Below are 20840 nucleotides of genomic sequence, written 5' to 3' on the forward strand. Positions count from 1 at the left end.
AATGCAGAGAATCCTTATTGAAGCTTAGCTATTCAGTTATTTCTCTTAACTGCTACTTAGTTAAGTTGTTCAATTGGACCTACAACAATAATACTCCAGAATTAGATAGTGTAAAACTTAAAGCTTTGAGGAAGAAAAACTTTAAGTCTCAGTTAATGGCATATGCCAGAATTGTTCTTATTCTAAATAATCATGTATAAAATATGGATTCTTAGACCCATCTGCAACCTGTCCTATGGAATAAGAGCCTGAGAACAACACCTTGTACCTTACGTATTTAATAAGCTCTTCAGGCTATTTTAAACACTTTAAATCCTGAAGAACTATTGGCCTAGCAATGCAAATAAGAAAAAGCTTACTATAAAGGCACACAACCACACAGGTAATAGAAACAAACATAAGGTAAAGTCTGTTTTTCTTGGCCTGATAATTAGGGAATAAAATGCTTTAAGTGCAAGGTAAGGCTTCCTCTAACATCGCCACCTTTTGTGAGTCACCCCCTTCCTTTGAATCAGTTCTGTCCTTATTCTAGAAGATCCCGAAAAGTTGCTGATGAATATTTGGAGGAGTCACATGTTGTCAAGCCTACTAGCAGATCTACATATATAGACACCATGTAAGATCATCCACAATGTTCCACATATTAGGTCATTTACACATACTCTTTGTAATCTTTAAATGTCTGCAATGTAACTGTTATGATTCTCACATTACGATGACAATACCAAGATTAAGAGAGGATAAGTAACTCACTATCTTAGAGTTAGTAAGACAGGAAGCAAATACAGGGTTATTTCAGAGAAAAAGCAGAGAAAAACAAGGCCCTAAGTGGCAAACATGCTATCTCTAAGAAACAACAATAACTTCTTAACTCAATCCAAAGCTGGATGTAAAGCGGAAATTTGGGACTGTTTGTTTAGGAGCTTCTGTCCAAATGCAAAACTCTTGAATGGAGAAGTAATGCAGCGTAGGAGGGACATGGACAATTTTGCAGGTGTTTTAAGAATGCAGACTAATGGAACATAGTCTAAGACTGGCCTAGATTCCCTTCCCATGGTGCTTGGAGGAGTGGGGATGGAAGAGCTTTGTCTAGTTATGCTGGAGATTCTAGCCTAATGTCTTCATTGCATACTTTAATTTTACAGGCTTTTACTCCACCATCAAAAAGTGAAAATACACATTGGAACCTGAGGATGGTTGAAGGCATCTTCTCAGAATGTCACATTGAAAATTGGCTTTTTTTCTTTCCATTTCACAACACAGAGTTAAAATGTAATCTTCAACTGCAGGCATGGTATCTACTCCCACAGAAATGCTGCTGATTATTACCAGTAGAGAGAAGCAAGACTCAGTAAGCACGAAGGCCACCCAGCGACTGCTTTACAGCCTCCCAAGGTGTCAGTCACTATTGAATGACCCAAGCAAATCTGACTCAAAGGGACACAGTGGTTGTCTGGTTTGCAATCACTAGAGGAAATTTGTTTGAAAATGTTCAGGTAGGATAGTTAGATCAACTAATCCATTGGTTCTTTTGAGTCTCTAGAACAAAAGAGACTGCATTCTGCCATTAAAAATGAATGCACCTAAAGTGAACCAGAACTCAAAAATTTTCAACCTGCAATCTGCAACTGACCCAAACAAATGTATTCTACATAAATAAAATATGCTGGAGCCTAACTTTATGTTATGCTGAGTGGAATGAATCTTTCACATAAACATTTCTTTAATTATAAACCTTCATGGATAGATGGATAACAAAATATGACATATTTCAATAGCCGTTACATCATAAGGTCTTTAATAAACGTTTCTTTTTTATTGAATATATATAAACTATGCCAGGAAGAACTGTAGTTGCTTTCCATATATTATCTTTTATTTCAATGGAATCATACAATAACCTCATGATATAAGTAACAAGAAAGGAAATAACACTCAAGTTATTTGAGTTATATACCAGTTAGGTATAAAGAAAGAGTTAGTACTAGCTCCATTAAGCTGGGTCATTAGCCAAAGCAGAGTATTTATATCCGGGAAGCCTCCTACAGAGTATCATTTTACAACAAAGGTGAATGGGAAAATTAGAGCACACATTCTCCTAGTCAGTTTTTCTATAAACTACCATTTCTTTCAAACACCCTCATCGATGTACCTTGTCAATGACTTACAGAAATCTTTTGCCTTTCAAGAGTCATAAAAATATAAAGGAAATTCCTTCACTTTGGGCTTTCTGTCTGAGGGAAGGCAATTATGACTCTTTTTTTTAAATTACATTTTAAAATTTGAGCGTCCTTCCCTCGAGTTTTGTTAATTCTTTGGCTCCTCCCCTAGCACAAATGCTAGGGGCAGCATTACAGCATAAAGAGTAGAGGATAGAGTAAAGTCATTCTTGTGCCCTTTATTAGCGACATGATCTTAGACATGGTTTTACTTTCCTTGTACTTCCATTTTCCACATCTGTACTGTGAGGACATTATTATCTTCCTGGGGCTGTTGTAATGGCATACTGACCAATGTAAATAATGTACATATACATAGTGAGAGATTGATAAAAACAAATTTGAATTCCTTATTGTATCCCACTCTTGAGGAGCCAGAAAATGATTACTGGGTGCAAAATAATACAACAAGAGCTATTTTTGAACCACAAACTTGCACACTGGGTTATATATAAACCTTCATAATTTTTTATTTATACATCACACACACACACACACACACACACACACACACGAACTTCTCTCTCTCTGTATTCTCCAAAGGTCGACATATTAAGAACCATTTAATCTTACCAGAACATGAAGCAGTCTCACTGTGGATGTTCCAAATTCATTTGGGGTACTTCACTTGTAAGAGTTCTACATCTTGAAACCATCTCCAACAGGTTCCCTAAATGAAATGAAACAAAATCTCTTGGGAACATAGAAGAAAACTTAACTCCCTCCAACAGTACTCATTTCAAATTCCTCATTTTATTTTCCATCCAGCTGCTTTTGCTCTAAATCTGAAAAAAAAAATTGTGTATGTATTTCCAGGCTGCATGACCACAATCCCATCTAATGTATCCATCCCTGATGACACTATTGCTTGTATTTTCAGATAACAAATTTAATTATATTTGTTTTTGTAAGTCAATGTATATTTTTAAATAGGTATTAGAAAATAACAAGTAGGGTATAAAACAATTGCAACATCAAATGGAGCATTTTCAGTCATTCTGTTTCAAAAAAATGATCTATCAATATGTAGCATGTAGATGAAAGAAAGCTGAGAGCCAACACATTTAGCAAGTGTGTCTGAGAACAAAAAAAAATTATTTGGATATTAAGGCTTTTTTCTTCTTAAAGAAGGACGTCTTCTTAGGATGTCTGTAGATGATTGCATAAAATAAAACTATCATATGATTTTGAAACATATTTATTCATTGCCCTTAATCACTTTAATTGTTATGCAAAATATAATTGTATATACATTCATATTCTAGCATTGAAAATTTTTACAAATTTAAACCTCATTCATAAATTTCCCAGGTATGCTTTCTTGCAAAAGTTTAGCAATTCTAACGGATGGGTTGTTATTCTTAGCTCTCTCTCTCTCTCTTTCTCTCTCTCTCTCACACACACATACACACCCCTTAGAAGTCAAATTTATTGCAAAAAATTACACTGCAATCACACAGAATACAATGAAATCACATTTATTCATCAGCCTAACTCTCTCCCTTTAATAGCTATGTTGGTTTCATTACAATAGAATCCTCTACAAAAAAGTCAAATAAAATCTTGGTTATGCAAATCACACTAACGAAAACACTGAAAACCTGATTGTGTGAAACATCTCAAGCTTAAGGAGGCATGTCACAGTGATCAATTTTAAATTAGTCACTTTAGAACACATTCTGTTGCTTCATTCTCCTGGCGGCTTCCTGGATTTCTATTTCTGCAAAAACAGTAATTACAATTGTACTGGATGGCACAAGTGAGTTTCTCTTCCCAAAAACTAGATATGAAAATTAGTCCACTGGGTCCACCAAATAATATTGACATCTCAAGTCCTCTTAATAGATTCACTTCAGGTACAGACTTTCAAGAAAGAGGGACGCTCTAATTTCCCCTCTCACTGGAGTCTAGATAAGAATTTTGACTATTTTTAAGCTGTTATCTTCTAGCCCCCAAACCAGCTTCTCTATTCTGCATTGAGATTTTGGGGCTGGGTCTCTGCACACCACATTTCTCTTTTGCGAGCTGGCTTCCTGTTAGGTTCTACAATAGAGAGCCCTGGAGACAGATTATGGGACAAGAGAAAGAGGAAAAGGGATTTATTCCTTCATGTTCACTGGCTGTCAGTGTTGTCTTAGCAATCATCCTCTTAACGTGTTAGCAGAAATCAGTTTCTGTCTACAGATTTTTGAGACCTTCCAGAACCAGCTCATTCTGTCATCTCAGAGGTGCCAGCACTGGGCTGCTGGCATCCCCTCCTGATAGTTCTTGAGTGAGAGCAGACAACGGCTCTCTGCTGAGCTCCTCAGATTCTAATCATGGCTACACAGCACCACCTCCAAGTGTGGACCTCAGAACTACCAGTCCCTCTCCCAGGCTCCCGATAACCCAATTCTTCCTTTGATTCCTCAAGCCCTAAAAGTGCAGGTGCTTCCTGTGGCCCCATCTCTGCATAACATTAAGGCCCCTTTGCCTCTTCCCAGTCCCCATTATTTAAACTGTTCTTTAGATTACATTTTTCTTTGTTAAAAACAACAGGTACAGTTTCTGTTTTCCTGAGTGGTCAGTGTTATAGAATGTATGTTTAATTTTTAGATTGAAGACAGAAAAGGTGTAGAGAGAGAAGAGAGAATGAAGAATCTAGCATTCTTTGCAATACTTTCCATTCACTGTATTATTTAATATCCAAGAAAGACCTATGAAACAGGTGTAGTTATCACAATTTATATTCATAAAAAGAGTGATAAAACTTATTGAGTTCCTAAATGTGTCATCATCTTCACATATATTTATCCATTTAATAATCATAAACTTTCTGACAAGGGAATATATTAGATCTATTTTACGGATGTAAGACTGAAGTTGAAGACAAATTATCACATTTTAGATACCTAGTGAGCCCTAGAACTATAATGTGAACAGTTTGCCTGAGCCTTAAGCCAATGGCACAATGATACACATCTTCAAATTATTAAGAGCTTAATTACACAATGCCAAAAAATACATTGGTTAATATCACTACCAATCTCATCAGAAAATTCTTGAAGTATTGGGAAGTTGTCAAGTGTGGGTGGCATACAAATGAGTTTCAAAATTTTAATTTTCATTTGAAAGCTCTAATTTGTTCACTGGCAACAAAGAGAAATACAAAATGATTGCTTTCCTTGAGGTGATAATGTTGCTGCTTATTTTTGAGAAATATATACCAAATACATAAGTCTCAAGAACTCTAGTTTGACTGAAAGTCAAGTGTTCACATTAAAATGATGTTAGTGAAAAAGTGGTTAGTTCAGCTTGCAATTCAACCCATCACACAAGTCCTTTTGCTTGAGACAACACATACTTCAGTTTGCAGCTGAAGCAATTTATGGATACTTCACATGCCATCACATAGAATATTAAAAAGATACTTATACAGAGGATGTTATAAAAATAATAATCTATATGACTTAATCAAGGATAGTGTTTGGTGAACTGGCTTTTTTTTTCCTTTAAATACATCATGGTAAAATATAATTAAATACAAATATAAATATATACGACTACTAGCACCAGTTTGGTGTTACTATCTTGAATTCAGATTCCAACAAGTTTACCTACCATTGCATTTGCAACCCCAGTGCATTTGTCAATACAGTGAAAAAGCAAATAATATCTTGATTTTCCTTTTAAAATAGTTTTCACTCAACAGAACCTCTAAAAAGTATCTTAGAAAGTCCACAGTCCAAGGACCAAAATTTTGAGAACCACTCATCAAATAATGAGACAGAAACAATAACTGAAGTGTTAGAGTACCTCTAAGAATTCAAGTGTAGAAGCTGTCTTCTAGGCCAGGGTAAGCAGGGCATACCCCTCTCTACCCTCAGTGACATCATTGTGGTGAGTTATAAATTTAACCTAAAATAATGCATTTAAAATAACTGATCTGGGACAAAGGAAATGGTCTTGCCCCAGTGTGGAATCCTGATGATGACTGCTTATTAGTACAACTGTTTACCCATAGCTGGGACTCTGATGACTTCTGCCCAATCAATATCAAGAATTCTAGTTTGGCTGAGAGAAGAGAAAAAAGAGTGAGAGAGAAAAAGACAGAGATGACAAAAGACAAAAGACACAGAGAGTGACAGAGGACAAGAAACAGAGGTAAGGAGACAGTCAAATATACTGAAGGAAGGAAGGAGATGGGGAGACATAAAGGTAGAGAGACAGAGTCAGAGAAGCACAAAGACAGAGAAAAGAAGGGATGGAAGGAGGAACAGGCAAAGAGAAAGAGTCAAAAAACAAACAAAAGAATGAGGGTTTAATATTGCATTTGGTTGCCAAAAAGGAAAGAGACTAATCTTTGCTTTGACATAGTTTTCAAATAGTCACAGTTACTTGAGAAGATTTTCTTTTTCTCTTGGGTTGGAAGGTTGATTTAATGTGGATATACGTGGCTATGTTCTCAGGTGTGTACTGTGAAGTGTTTTGCCCTCTCTCCTGCCACAATCTGCCATGACTGACTCTTTTATTTTTTTAAGCTTTATTGATTTATTTTGAGAGAGAGAGTGCAAATGGGGAGGGGCAGAGAAAGAGGGAGAGAGAGAATCCCAAGCAGGCCCCACAGACCCCAGTGTAGTCTGGAACTCACAAACAGTGATGTCATGACCTGAGCTGACACCAAAAGTCATACCCTTAATCTAATGAACCATCCAGGTGCCACTACCATGAATGACTCTTTTTTTTTAATGTTTTATTTATTTCTGAGAGAGAGAAAGAGAGGCAGCATGAGCAGGGGAGGGTAGAGAGAGAGGGAGACACAGAATCAGAAGCAGGCTCCAGGCTCCGAGCTAGTTGTCAACACAGAGCCCGATGCAGGGCTCGAAACCACGAACCATGTGATCATGACCTGAGCCGAAGTCGGACACTTAGCCGACTGAGCCACACAGGCGCCCCAACCATGAATGACTCTTAATGGAGCTCGTTAGTAGGAGCCTGCATTGGAAGAAGACAGACCTTTGCATCTGCAGTCTAGAGAAGAGGATCCTGTTGCCTGAGGTGCAGTGTCAAAGCTTTCTAACTTTGTCATTTGTTCTCTCAAGTTCATAAGGCCCGGAGAAACTCAGGTTACATAAACAGAAAGAGACTTTAATGTATACTTTTTCCTCTAACCATAATAATGCATGACTTGTATTTGAGATAAAGAAACCATTGATTCTTCTTTTTTTTTTTTTAATATTTTTATTATTTCTAGGGGAGAGAGAGAGACAGCGTGAGCAGGGGAGAGTCAGAGGGAGAGGGAGATACAGTCTCTGAAACAGGCTCCAGGCTCTGAGCTGGCAGTCAGCACAGAGCCCGACGTGGGGCCTGAACCCACGAACTGCGAGATCATGACCTAAGCGAAAGTCGATGCTTAACCAACTAAGCCACCCAGGTGCCCCACCACTGATTCTTCTTAATCTGAACTGTCACTTGTCTTAACCATACATTATGCATGTCCAGATTCTTCAACACACAGTAAAGATCCATTTTGCACTGAAATACTAAAAACATAAACAAAACAAAACAAACTAATTTCTAAATCTTAACACTGCTACTGTGAAGTAGGAGGGACACAATGCTATATTCATTGTAGGGAAAAATTAAACAACAGGCTAAAAAATGAAAGGACTCTCTATCACTGTTGGTTATCACTACTAGTATTCACTTGGAATGAGATGAGCAAGTGGAGAGTGCTGAGTATGATCAGGTATCAAATCAGTTAATGACCAACAATGGGAGTTCTGGGATGCTCTTCTCCAATATGAAACAAAAGGGAATTTGGCATCAGCTACCTCTGGAGGCAGCACAAGCTGTATGGGGCTGCATGTAACACTGAGTGGAGAGGGAGAAAATGTGCCAGGAGCCAGAATAGGCTGCCAGTACCAGCTGTTAGGATACCAAACAGGAAGACAGGCTGCCGATGTGCTCCTGCTAATTCTGGTGAGTTTTGAATACTTTCAGACTGGACCCTTACTCTTATTAAAGTAAAGTGACAGGCTTTTGTCTTGACAGTAGCTTGCTTGCTTTCTTTTTCTTTCTTTCTTTCTTTTTTTTCTTTTCTTTCTGTCTTTTCATTCTTACTTTCTTTCTATCTTTCTTTCTTTTCTTTCCTTCCTTCTTTCCTTCCTTCCTTTCTTTCCTTCTTCCTTCCTTCCTTTCTTCCTTTCTTTTTCTTTCTTTCTTCCTTCCTTCCTTCTTCTTTCTTTCTTTCTTTCTTTCTTTCTTTCTTATGTTTATTTACTTTTGGGAAAGAAATGCAAATGCAGGAGGGGCAGAGTAAGAGGGAGACAGAAGATCCAAAGTGGGCTCTGCACTGACATCAGTGAGCCCAAAGTGGGGCTTGAATTCAGAAACCATGAGATCATGACCTGAGTTGAAGTCAGGTGCTTAACCACTGAGCCATCCAGGCATCCCATTGTGGCATTATTTCTTTATCTGTAAAATGAAGTGGTGAAATCACAATGGTATTTCCCAAACTATTCTGCATAAAGATTGTGGTGTACCAGAGAATACAAGTCATATAATGAAATTTGGGAAATGCTACACATTTTGTACTTTTTAATTAAAAAAAATACTTTTTTTGAGATTCAAAGTCCCCTTAACATAGTAAAGGCTATAGGGATCAAACTGTAAGAATTAAAAACAAATGTTTAAATTGTTTGGCCACAGAATCCCCTTACGGCCACCACGCCCTTTTATTTTTTCACATTGTCGTCTCTTGGGATAATAGCATTACTTTGGAACACAATTTGGGAAATGCTGAACTTGGTGCTCTCTAAAAACCCTTATGATTCCAGGATTCTGTAATTCCAGGCAGAGGAGTTGTTTAAGATAGTAAGACCAAGTGGCAGCATTGGGAATTGTCCCCTAAAAATAGCTCTAGCTGCTTCTGTTTCCCAGGTGTATGTAATTAGCATATTCAGGAGCATGGTGGTTGAGAGCCATGGAGAATGGCCTGTGACTCAGATTCTGAACGTAGTAAGCATCCCATTAAAATGCAGTGTGTGTGTGTGTGTGTGTGTGTGTGTGTGAGAGAGAGAGAGAGAGAGAGAGAGAGACAGAGACAGAGACAGAGAGAGAGAGAGAAAGAGAGAGAGAGAAGCATTCTCTGAGCATTACCACCACTTCATTTTTAGGTCAATGAGCACAAGGGAAACTTTCTATTGGAAATATCAGGAGAGTAAAGGAAGATCACAAGAATTGGTTATTGCCACCCTCAATGCCATGAAATGTCAAACTGCAACATGCAAACTTATGCAAGTAAAATTTGGCAGAATTAGGGAGCTTTGCCTTGGTGGAGAACCAGAATGAAAATGTTGTGCCCGAAGTAAACATTAATGTTTTATTTTATAGATATGTTCCTCCTTTTAGCGCAGCATTCCCTAGTTTCTCTTAAACTTTATGATTCTTCTTTGACTATCATCTGTCTTTTATAGGTGAGGCTTCACAATTCCAGGTGGTGGTAATGAAGTCCATACTTGTAGATCTCCCAATATCCCCAATCTGTAGGATATAAAATCTGAATTTGTACAAGTGCAATAGCTTCCATTTTCAGGATGTGAAACATTTCTTCATGTTTTGGGTATTTTGATTGTTTATATCACTTTATATGAAAAAAAAAACCCAGAACTGTCATAAATGAGGTGGACCTACAAAACATAATTTATCTAGATTTTAACATTTACAGGAAAATGCATTCATAGATTACTTTGCCCTAGAATTTCCACTTCCTGCTACAAACCCGATTTTACCAATTTCAATATATATGAAGATGATAATGATAATTTATTAGCAGTTTTTATGTTCTAGGCAAGGTACTAAGTTCTTTGCTTATAGCACCTGAATGTCCATAATAAGCTTATGAGGCTGGTTCTGTTATCATGTTCATTTTATCAATGGAAAAAGTACAATTCAGAGTAGATACACAAATTTTCTCAAAGTCACACCACAGATCTCATAATCAAATCTAGGTTTGTCAGATTCCAAAGTTTAGGTTCTTAATGATGCTCCTCCACTGCTAGTTAGTTTTGAGGCAACTGTAATCACAGGAGCAAAATAAGAGAAGAAATAAAAAAAAGATGATACAATGCTGGGAGCTGCACCGGCCTCTCTGGATGGCAGTCACAGCAAGGAAATGGCAGTGTTTGCAGCTCCTGCCATGAGAAACGAAAACTGGTATCTCTTTCTGCTACTACTGGCTCATGTTGGAAATGAGGCTGCTGGTATTGACCAGGCCTCACAATATTCCATATCAGACCAATATTCCGAACACAGATACCTCATAAGGAAAAGCATATTCCTGCCTTTACAAAAGAGATTTTAGATGAAAGCCCTGTGGATGATTGTCAAAAGGCTCTTCCTATGGGCCTTGCAGATCCAAGACTTAGATAATAAAGGAGGTTAAGAACACAAGAGTTACAATTGAGCCTGGCTCCAAGACAAAGAGCCTAATTTAGAGTTAAGGAATAGATCAGGGCAGAACTTAAGTTAATACTTACACCTTTTCAAACTGGTGATGTATGGCAGTCCCTTCCCCAAGGCCTACTTTCCGCAAACACCCTCCCTTACTGGCGGCTGGGATGAGGATAGATAAGAGTAGCTAAAACATAACCCAAAAACAAAGGCCAACACATTTAGGGCGTCCATGGTGTTTACACATTCAGCATCAAGTCAAAAAGGTTTTCACAAACAACTTATTAACCAGTTCAAAAACATTCGTCCTCTTGAGAGCCAGACAGAATGACTCTTAGCCCATCTATACACTTAATCTACGACCTAACCTTAGCATTATTAACTTAGAACAAATATGTATCCTGTTTTTTACTAAAAATACCCTGTTAATTCCTTAGTTATAAGATTTACTCAACCTCACTATAACTGGAATAGTTCTGCAAGAATATTTCTGTAAAACCTGCTTCTGTACACTTTCCAAAGCATCTTATCACAAAGAGTTATCCACTGTAAAAATTCCTTTTTATGATGTCATGCTATTGTTTGACCTATAAATAAAGACACCAAAACTGACAGGACAGAGATGCCTGCCTGGTGATCAGAAAGAATCTCGGGGCTCTCTCACTCACCGACACTGGCCATCCTTCAGGGACCCCTGCACCTGCTGGAGCCGGCCTCTGGCAATACAATAAAGCTCATGTCATGAAACCTATGTGAACTCTCTGCATCTAGTCTGCATTGAGTTCTGGGGGACACTGCTGTTTCTAAGCATTGTCATGGGATCAGCCTCAGTGGGTAGAACGTAAAGCTGAAGAAAATCTAAAGACACTGTTTAATGGTGACCCTGCAATAAAGAACCAAGATGTAATTATGAACAAAAGCATCTATCCAGAGGATCGAGGCAAGAAGACAAGAAATGAGTTCAGAAAATGGGAGAAAAGGAGATACGGTGATAGCAAAATAGGTTTGAAATGGCAGCAAGGGTAGCCTAGAAAGATCTGAGGTACCAATGAGAAAGATGCAGGCATTTTTTTTAATGTTTATTTATCTTTGAGAGAGAGACAGAGACAGAGTGAGCAGGAAAGGGCCAGAGAGAGAGAGAGACACACAGAATTTGAATCAGACTCCAGGCTCCAAGCTGTCAGCACAAAGCCCAATGCAGAGCTCGAACTTACTAACTGCCAGATCATGACCTTGAGCCAAAATCGGACAGTTAACTGACCAAGCCACCCAGGTGCTCCAGAGGAGCAGGCATTTTTAATAGAATGCCTATCTTTTCCTGTGTGAAGGGAATGTTTTTCTTTTCCTTCTTTTTTAAATTTTATTTATTTTTACATTAATTTTTTTTTTTAATTTACATCCATCCAAGTTAGTTAGCATACAGTGCAATAGTGATTTCAGGAGTAGACTCCTTAATGCGCTGAAGGGAATTAAAACTACCAGGTTGGATCTGACAAGACACACAGCCCTGGAGGAACTGGCATCTCCCTTATCAAGCAAGACAATGAGGCCCCCTTATTCTACTACTTCTGCATCAATCCTCAGGAGTTTGAACTGCTAGGAAATGTACAGCAAAAGATGAGAGAGGATGAGACAGGGAGGCAGAAGGGAGGGGGTGGAGGAGGACAGATAGGAGGAGAGAGGTTGGGTTTAGCAACTAAATCCAAGTGAGGGAAAACTCAACCAATGAGGATGTCAAAACCCAGAAATTCAGCTCATAATAACCAATAACAAGAGGGTGAGGTCAGAACTACCAACAGGCAAAGGAAAAGGGAAGGGACGGGCACTGGGAATCATTCGGAGAATCTTGTGGTGAAGCCTAATGGTTTTTCCCACTTAAGTGCTATTATTTTTGTAGCTGTCATTGCCCTACTTGCAGGCTCTTATTCATCAGCCCCTTGTGGAGCCTCAAGACATCAAGGTTTGAGTTGGTTTGTTGCATAGGTTTGGGAATCAGTGCAAAGGAAATGAGGAACAAACTCATGAGACTGGAAGGTAGAGAAGGTACTGAAAGAGAAAAACAGAGAAGCAGTCCCAGCATCAGAAGATAGGAGGAAGAAACACTCCTTCAGGAAAACTACCATATTTTACTGTCACTTGAGGCCAGTAAGGTGGATGAAAGAACTGGAAAAGAAATGGACTGACATAGAAAAGACAGAGACCAGAGGTAATGTCAGAATACCACTAAAGTAAATCAAGTACTGTGGGTAGATGGAAGAGAGATATATGTAAATTAAAGAGTAGAAATGTGCAAAATAAAAGGGAAAAAGAGATATGTAGTAGAACCATATCCTCTCATTTCTCTATCCTTCCCTCTTTTTTTCTCTGTCCGTCTCTTTCACACACACACACACACACACACACAAACATATGTATATACATTTACATATACCCACATATATATGGACAGTTAGTCTACTAGTCCACTTCTGTCAAATTTGAATAGCAACAGAGTTCCATGACTATATACAAATGGCTACTGTTTCATGTCAATTTTCAAGGCCTAGAAGATAGTATAAATGTCATCTAGACATAGTGAAGCAGAAGAGACATTTTGGATATTAGAGTTCAGACTGTTAACATGTACCAAACCCTAAAAGCTGCAATTATGTGATGGTAATAACCTTGTGGGTAAGTATACTGTACATCTCAAAGATAATAAAAGAAATGTTCCTCCTAGGATGCTTTCAATGCTAAATTTTGAGTTTACAACAAATGAATTTTAAATATTTAATGCTGCTATTAAGATATTCAGCATAAATGAATTTGATTTTTCAAAATACTCAAAAGTAACAGAAATATTCTTTTTAAAGCCAAAAAGTACACAGAAATTCTACATTAGTAAATCTATCCTTGATATATGCAAAAAACATGACTAAAATTATATTTACTTTCAATTACAAAATATATTTAAAAATTAGAAACAACCTAAATATTCATCAACAGAGCACTGGTTAAAATGTATCACGGTACATTTATTCCTTAGGAAATTTACATTACCTAGGAGTGCCTGCGTGGCTCAGTCTGTTAAGCATCCAACTCTTGGTTTAGGTTCACGTCATGATCTTACATTTCCTGAGTTCGAGTCCTACATTGGTCTCCACGCTGGCAGCGTAGAGCCGGCTTGGGATCCTCCCTCTTCTTCTCTCTGCCCTTCCTCACTTGCATTCTCTCTCTCTCTCTCAACATAAATAAAAAAAAAAAACTAAGATATATNAGACAGAGAGACAGAGACAGAGAAAGATAGGAAAAAAAGTATAAAAGTATCCCACATGTTAACTGTGGTTATCTGTGAGTATAGGAAAAATGTGTAATTATCATTTTTTTAAAAATCTGATTATTTTTCCTGGGGGCATATGTTACATTTACAACATATAAATAGGTTACAATAATACAATTTCTAAGTTCAGTATTCCAAAACATTGCTATGTAAAATAATGATAGCTGAATTATCAAAACAGCCTATTCATTCATTCATATAACATAACTTCATGTAATATTCACTACATGTCAGTCACTAACTTCCGGTATATAGAGCTGGAGGAAGCAGCCTGTCTTTAAGGAAAGCTGTGTAATCAGAAAACAATGGAGAAAAATATCCTGTGTATTGAGATCTATTGGCTAGGAAACAATGTTGTTAATAGTATAAACCCAACTACCTACAATTGCTTGGCATCACTGGAGTAGGCATAATTCTTTAGATGGCAATACACTCTAACAACCACACTATCCCCAGCAGGAGTCAGCCTGTGGCAAGAATGGAACTGAGCACTACAATGCATGTAGATTTATCTGCCCTGTTCTCATTTTCTCATCCCAGAAGATAGCTCCTAGCTTTGTAGTTCCCAGCAGCCAAATAAGGACTCCCAAGGCTAGCCACTGCCTTGTGATAGTCCGGTGATTTCTCTATTATGGATATATCTGGTTCAGGATTCCATAGCCAGGGAATACCACAAAAGGTATACCAGGTAATCCATAAAAGATAGCTCATGATTGTATTTTGCATGTTTCTTAAAAAGGCTTAAAGGAATCAAAGGAATCATCCAGATCCTTTTCTTTGGGCTCAGGAAAGGATAGGACATGTACTTCAACCACAATTTATAATCTTAGAACCTCCTCCAACCCCAGTAGAGCTATTTATCATCTCAATGCTAAATGTAGCCCAGAAAGAGAGAATGAGCCTTCTGTAATGAAAAGTCCTGAAAGTTGGGGCTGTAAACAACCACATGGAAAGCTCTGTGCTGAATTTACACAGACTCTAGCCACCGTTCAAGGTGAAGAAATCAATGACAGCACAGATATCAGCACTGAACCTCAGGAGATGCCTTGTTCTCCATGCTTTGTCTTTCTATATAGTGTCTCATTCCTGATCAAGTCCTCTCCCCAGGGAGCGCTAATAGGCTAACAGCCACAGAAATCTATTTTGTTCTCTAAATGAGCAGGATCAAAGGGTGCTCTGTGGAAAACTTAACACTACTTCTGACTTCCTCAGAGGGCTGCTATCCCTCTACTGTAACTTTGATGACGCTTCAGAGCTCCTTTTCCAAGCTCTTCAAAATACTTAACAGGCTTTAAGGAAAAAAAATACAGTTCGTTTAAGAAAAAAGACATTCGGCTGATTCCCATTATTAAAGAGGGAACAACCTACAAACCAAACACAATGCTAGGAGGTGGAGGGGAAACTATGTGTACAATAATTATTTTGGAAAATGTCAGCTTCCTAAAATTATTAGCCAATATTTACCAGGTACTGAGCCCTTTCCTATGCATTTTACCTGCATTAAAACATTCAGTCCTCGTGACACACTCCGAAAGCTGGCAATATTGTTGGTCACAGGTTACTGAAAAGGAAAGGGCGGTTTAGAAAATTTAAGACTAAATCATTTATCCAAAGTCATACAGGCAGTAAATGTCCAAGTCTCCACTCTCCCTTATTCTGATTAAGTATTAATCAAACTTAGTTAAAACAATTTGCCTTTACCTTTTCCATGTTCTGAAATTATAAAAACTAAGAAAAATAAATATGTCAATTTTTTTTCTTAGCACAAATATTCAGGTCATTTGCTTCTGATTTTTCATTCATATGTACTTTAGCAGAGATCTAAAATTATCATTCACATGAAAGCTTTCATATATTTGACTTCATAAAGTTTCAAGCATAGAGAAAAGTTAAAGACCTTTATAGTAAGCACCCATATATTAATAAATAGATTTCACCATTAATGTTTTACTATATTTTGTCATATACCTACCAGTACATTACATCCAGCTCTTATATCCCTCTCCAACTTTTTTATATCTCATTATAAACATTTTTGCTATTGTGCCACAACATTTATTTTTATCTACTTTTTAAGTAGACTTCAGGCCCAGCAAAGAGACCAACAAAGGGCTTGAACTCATAACTCTGAGATCAAGAGTCAGATGCTTAACCAACTGAGCCACCCAGGCACCCAGCATCATAACATCTTAGATGTCTTCCAGGCCTTCTAAACTTTCCTTAACATGGCCCATTCTCCTTATCTTACTTTATAGCTTATCTTACTTGAACACAACTATTTACTAAACACAACTATTTACTTCCCTTTATGAGATTTACCACCCACTTGTCAGGCCTTGCTCAGGTTTATTCCTGGAATTGTTGTGCCCGATTCGCGAGTCCCCAGAGACCACCAAGGAGCCGACACTGATGCAAGTACAAAAGGGTCCTTATTACAAGCTCGAGCCAGGGCTCACCCACCTACCGGTGTAGTGGCAGCAAGGTGAAGCCTTGAACAATAGTGAGCAGAGTTTTTATGGGGTAAGGGTGGGGGTGTTATAGTGCACATGTTGTACGTATGACATCATTATATACGTTCCAATTACAACTGTACAGCACCCAAGGTAATAGTTTTGACTATTCAGTATCTGTGAGGTGTCCATTACTTTTGGCGGGGACTCAATCATGACCTTTGAATATCTTTTGAAAATGACTAATTATGAGGTGAGCTCAAAGGGCATACGTGGGGTTTTAGGCAAGTGGTGAGTAATTGGTTAATTTGTCTGCAGTTCCCAGCCCTGACTCAGACCACAGAAATGTTTAGCTGATCTGAGAGTGGTCCGAGGGTGGCTTTAGCCTTGAACAATCTGAGGCTTTTTCTGGAACTGGGGCTACATGTAGCCCAAGGTTGCTCTTAATGGAGGCCTTAATCTCAAAATGATGTTACTTAGGCTCTTTAGAATATTATTCACTTGAAATCCCAACACTGTTCTAGACACATAAAGATGACTCACAAATGCCTGTAGGTTGATAATGACCTTGACCTGGATGACAGGACCTCAGAAAGACTATAATGGATTATTATTGTTACAGGATGTTATCATAATCTTTCCAAAAATGAGTCAAGATTATACCAAACACTATCTAAGTATCAACAAATCCTATTTACTGTAAATGTAAAAGGTTTACATTTATTATAATACCTCTAATCAATGTTTCAGGTAATAAAAATTCTTCAGCCTATAAGAGCAAAGACTAGTGTTCTCACCCCTTAACCTGCTTACAGATTAATCTAGACCTCTAGTAAAGGAAATATCAGAGAATCTGGAGTTGCAGAGGAAAGTGGGTGCTACTAACCCAATGTCCTAATCAACACAGAAATCCTTTCTAGAGTACATGGAAGGAACCAATGATTAAATGGGATCCAAAACACATTTGAAGTATTCCTAGGAACATTAACATTCTTCTCTTCATTCAGTCAGCAAATTTATTCAACAGTTATTCGGCACAGATACTCTTCTGCAAGGTGCTAGAGATGGAAAGATAAATTCTTACAAGGAACTTTCACCGTGAAGGAACACTACTGGCATAAAATCCAGTATGGAAATTATATGGAAGTGCACTGTGCCAATACTGGGAAACAGAAAGGGGAATACCGTCTCTGAATGGCCATTACTGGTGAACACAAAGGGGCACAGACTCTGTGAAGGGCAGAGAAAATACTTCAAGAAATCTTCCTGCAGTGTTGTGTGAGTTCAACCTTAAAGTCTAAGTAGGAGCTGACTAAGGAAAAAGGTATAGGGAGACTTCTTCAGAGAAGAACTTTTAGCAAAAATACTAAGACAAGAAGCATCATGTACATGGGAAACTTTAAAGAGTTATTTTTTTTCTATCTAGTTTGAGATAAGAATGTGAAAGACAAATAGGCAGGGCAAGATCATTTAGAATCCCATACATTCTCTCTCTTCAGGAGGTTGGACTGTACCGTACAAGAATAAGAAACTCCTTAGAAGTTTTAAGCAGTAAGTGATATGGTCAGAGTCTCATTTTAAAGAGATCATGGCAGAGACAGGGAAATTAGTTAGGATAATTTTGCAACAGACCAGGAGACAGATTTTGGGGGCTTGAACCAAGGTAGTATCAACAGGGATGGTTATGAAGAACCACAGCAGAGAATCAGGTGGGCTTCAGCTTTGTGTGATACCCAGGTTCAGTAGTTTAGAAAAAAAAAATTATTCACTTTGAGGTAAATTGAGTAGAGATGCTATGAATTATGCACATGGAGTAGTCTGGGAAATGGGCTGGAAACTACTGGAAAGAAGGATACATTTCCAGTGAGGTTTTAGGACTTCATACCAATACTGGTATCTCAACTGAGAGCTCCCTGCTTACAATCAATGCTATGGTCTGAATATTTGTGTCTTCCCAAAATTAATATGTTAAAATCCTACCCACAAAGGTGTTGATATCAGGAAGTCCTTTTGGGATGTGATAAACTCATCAGAGTAGAGCCTTCATGAATGGGATTAGCATCCTTTTAAAATGACCCCTCAGAGCTCCCTAGTTTCTCCCACCATGTGAAGAAGTGGGAAAAGGGCAATTGGTGAGGAAGCAGACTCCAAACACCACATATCAAATCTGCTGGCACCATGATCTGAGACTTTGCGGCCTCCAGAACGATGAGAAATATATTTCTAAGACAGCCAGTTTGTGGCATTTTGTTATAGCAGCTCAAATGGATTAAGAGAACCAAGAATACAAAACTTAAAAATAAAGTGTAAGACAGCTAAATCATCTCTCTTTTGGAGCTAAATTGCCATTTTGTACATCAAATATGTTAAAGAGTAAAAAGGGCTTCAGTTCCAACCTAATAATAAGAAAGCAGATTTCAGATTTTATTAATTAAATCAATTACTAATGTAAAAATTCATAAGTTAACAATATTTCTTTGCTTCAGATAAGAGTGCTAATTTACATAAAAATGTGACCTGCATATTTTGATTCAATCAAAGTGTTCAAATCAGAACATTCAAATCAATTAATGATAATAGAAATCTCTCTTGACCTCTGCTTTTCAGGAAAGCAAACTAATATCAGGATTTTATTTCAAGAAAATATCAAAAAGAAAAAGCAAATTCCAAAATATACTCAGGCATAAGGGAACATTCATTTCAATCTCCTACATACTTAAATCAATGGACAATGAGTATTAATATTCAGAATCACAATCCTGTGTCATTGCAAGTTTTATAATGAGATGATTTAATTATTATTACTACATTATCCTTCCTAAGGAAATTCATGAATGTACATTACAAAAGCTTTACTCAATGTGGATCAAAACAATAGGTTTTCCTGCTTAACCTGTACTTAGTTGAATTAATTAATGAGAACAACCCAGACATCATTTTCTTTTAGCACTTGGGCTCCCTTGTTTGATTTCTAATATCCTAAAATAACTTTAATCTTTATAAAATGTCTGTACAAACCAGAAGCAATGATCACCTTCCTCTAGTCACATAAGAAGTATGTGAAAGAAAAAAAAGTCTGATAAATAAGCATAAATATAAATAAATATATATACATTTGGTGGAGTAATTAGCAGGCCTAAAATGTCTTCATAAGGATTACATGGCAGAAATTTAAGGATGAATTTCTCTAGAGAGGATATTTGTGTGTGAAGTAAAGCTTGAAAGTTCCCACAGCCAATTGGAATGACTCTAGCTTCATCCCTTTTGTGTGTCTATAGGAGCTCAAGCCCATAGCCTATTGATTTAGATAACATTTGGATGGATGGAAGCCGCCTTTCAACATCTTCTCCAAAGTCTAGCTGAAAGAAGTTGATTGCTAAAGCCCTACAGGCTTCTTGACATAAACTTTGAGATTAAAGGTTATTTCCTCTCAAGCTTCTGCTGAATGTCCTTATGCTGTGAAATGAAGAGGTCAAATAAAATGACTAGAGCAAGGAAAACAAGGCTTAGGAAAAAAGTATAAGTAAGAAGAATAAGTATATACGTATAAGAAGAAGAAGAGGGATCAGGGTTCCTTTGCCTTTGAAAGACATAAACAAAAGGTTAGAGGATCACATGCTGATATTTAGCAGGGCTGTTCTTATTCCTTAGATGAAGACTCATTTCCAAATGCTTCATTTATCTAACGTGATCTGTATATCAACCTTGTCAAGGAGGCAGAAATTTTTTATTTTTCCAACAATTTAAGGCTGGAGTCAAAACTAGTATTTAAATGAATGGCTACCATATGCTGATTATATATTAATTCTCACAATCACTGTGTGAAGTACATAACATTGCTAAAATTTTGTAAATGAATTGATGCATGGAGACACCCAGTGACTCTAAACTTAAACTGCTTAGTATGCAGCAGAGTTAGGATTTAAAAATCTAAGTAGCATTACTGGTAGTACTGAAAGTGTGTGTGTGGGTGGGGAGAGTGGTCTTCTAGTATACCACATTGTTTCCCAAGAGGGATTATAAAGGTATGAAGAATCTTTAGGGCGAAGACTTTTCAATGTTAAAAAGAATTTATAACCTAAGAGTCAAAAGCAGAACTATATGAAACTAAAAACAAGGAGACTATACTGTTTTACCCTTTCTCCAGTGAGGGACACACTTGTGACTATACCCACTTATTGACTCATTACATTGAGTCTTCCCTTTACTACAAGGAATACAGAAACTAACATATATTGAAAGTTGAGCATGTGTCAAGTGCATGTTACCAGAATTATTCTTCAAGATTTTACCCATTTTACAAAAGGAAAAATGAAGTTCAGATAGCACTTTGTCTGTGGCTATACAGCCTACATTCTGTGGCACTGGACTATCTCTAATGTCAACCACCTTACAATGAAAATTTTCTAAAACACAAGC

The 20840-nt window shown here is 37.5% G+C and overlaps 1 long non-coding RNA gene across 1 annotated transcript in view; it reads left to right on the plus strand.

Annotated features, from left to right (window-relative positions):
* The first annotated feature begins 8123 nt into the window (after positions 1–8123).
* LOC144233265 (uncharacterized) overlaps positions 8124–20840 on the plus strand; it is an 18477-nt gene continuing 5760 nt past the window's right edge. The window contains exon 1 of the long non-coding RNA XR_013335631.1: positions 8124–8180. This is a non-coding gene — a long non-coding RNA (uncharacterized LOC144233265). The remainder of the gene's footprint in view (positions 8181–20840) is intronic.

This window comes from Crocuta crocuta, unplaced genomic scaffold, assembly GCF_008692635.1.
Source record: "Crocuta crocuta isolate KB4526 unplaced genomic scaffold, BGI_CrCroc_1.0 scaffold529, whole genome shotgun sequence".
Lineage (NCBI taxonomy): Eukaryota > Metazoa > Chordata > Mammalia > Carnivora > Hyaenidae > Crocuta > Crocuta crocuta.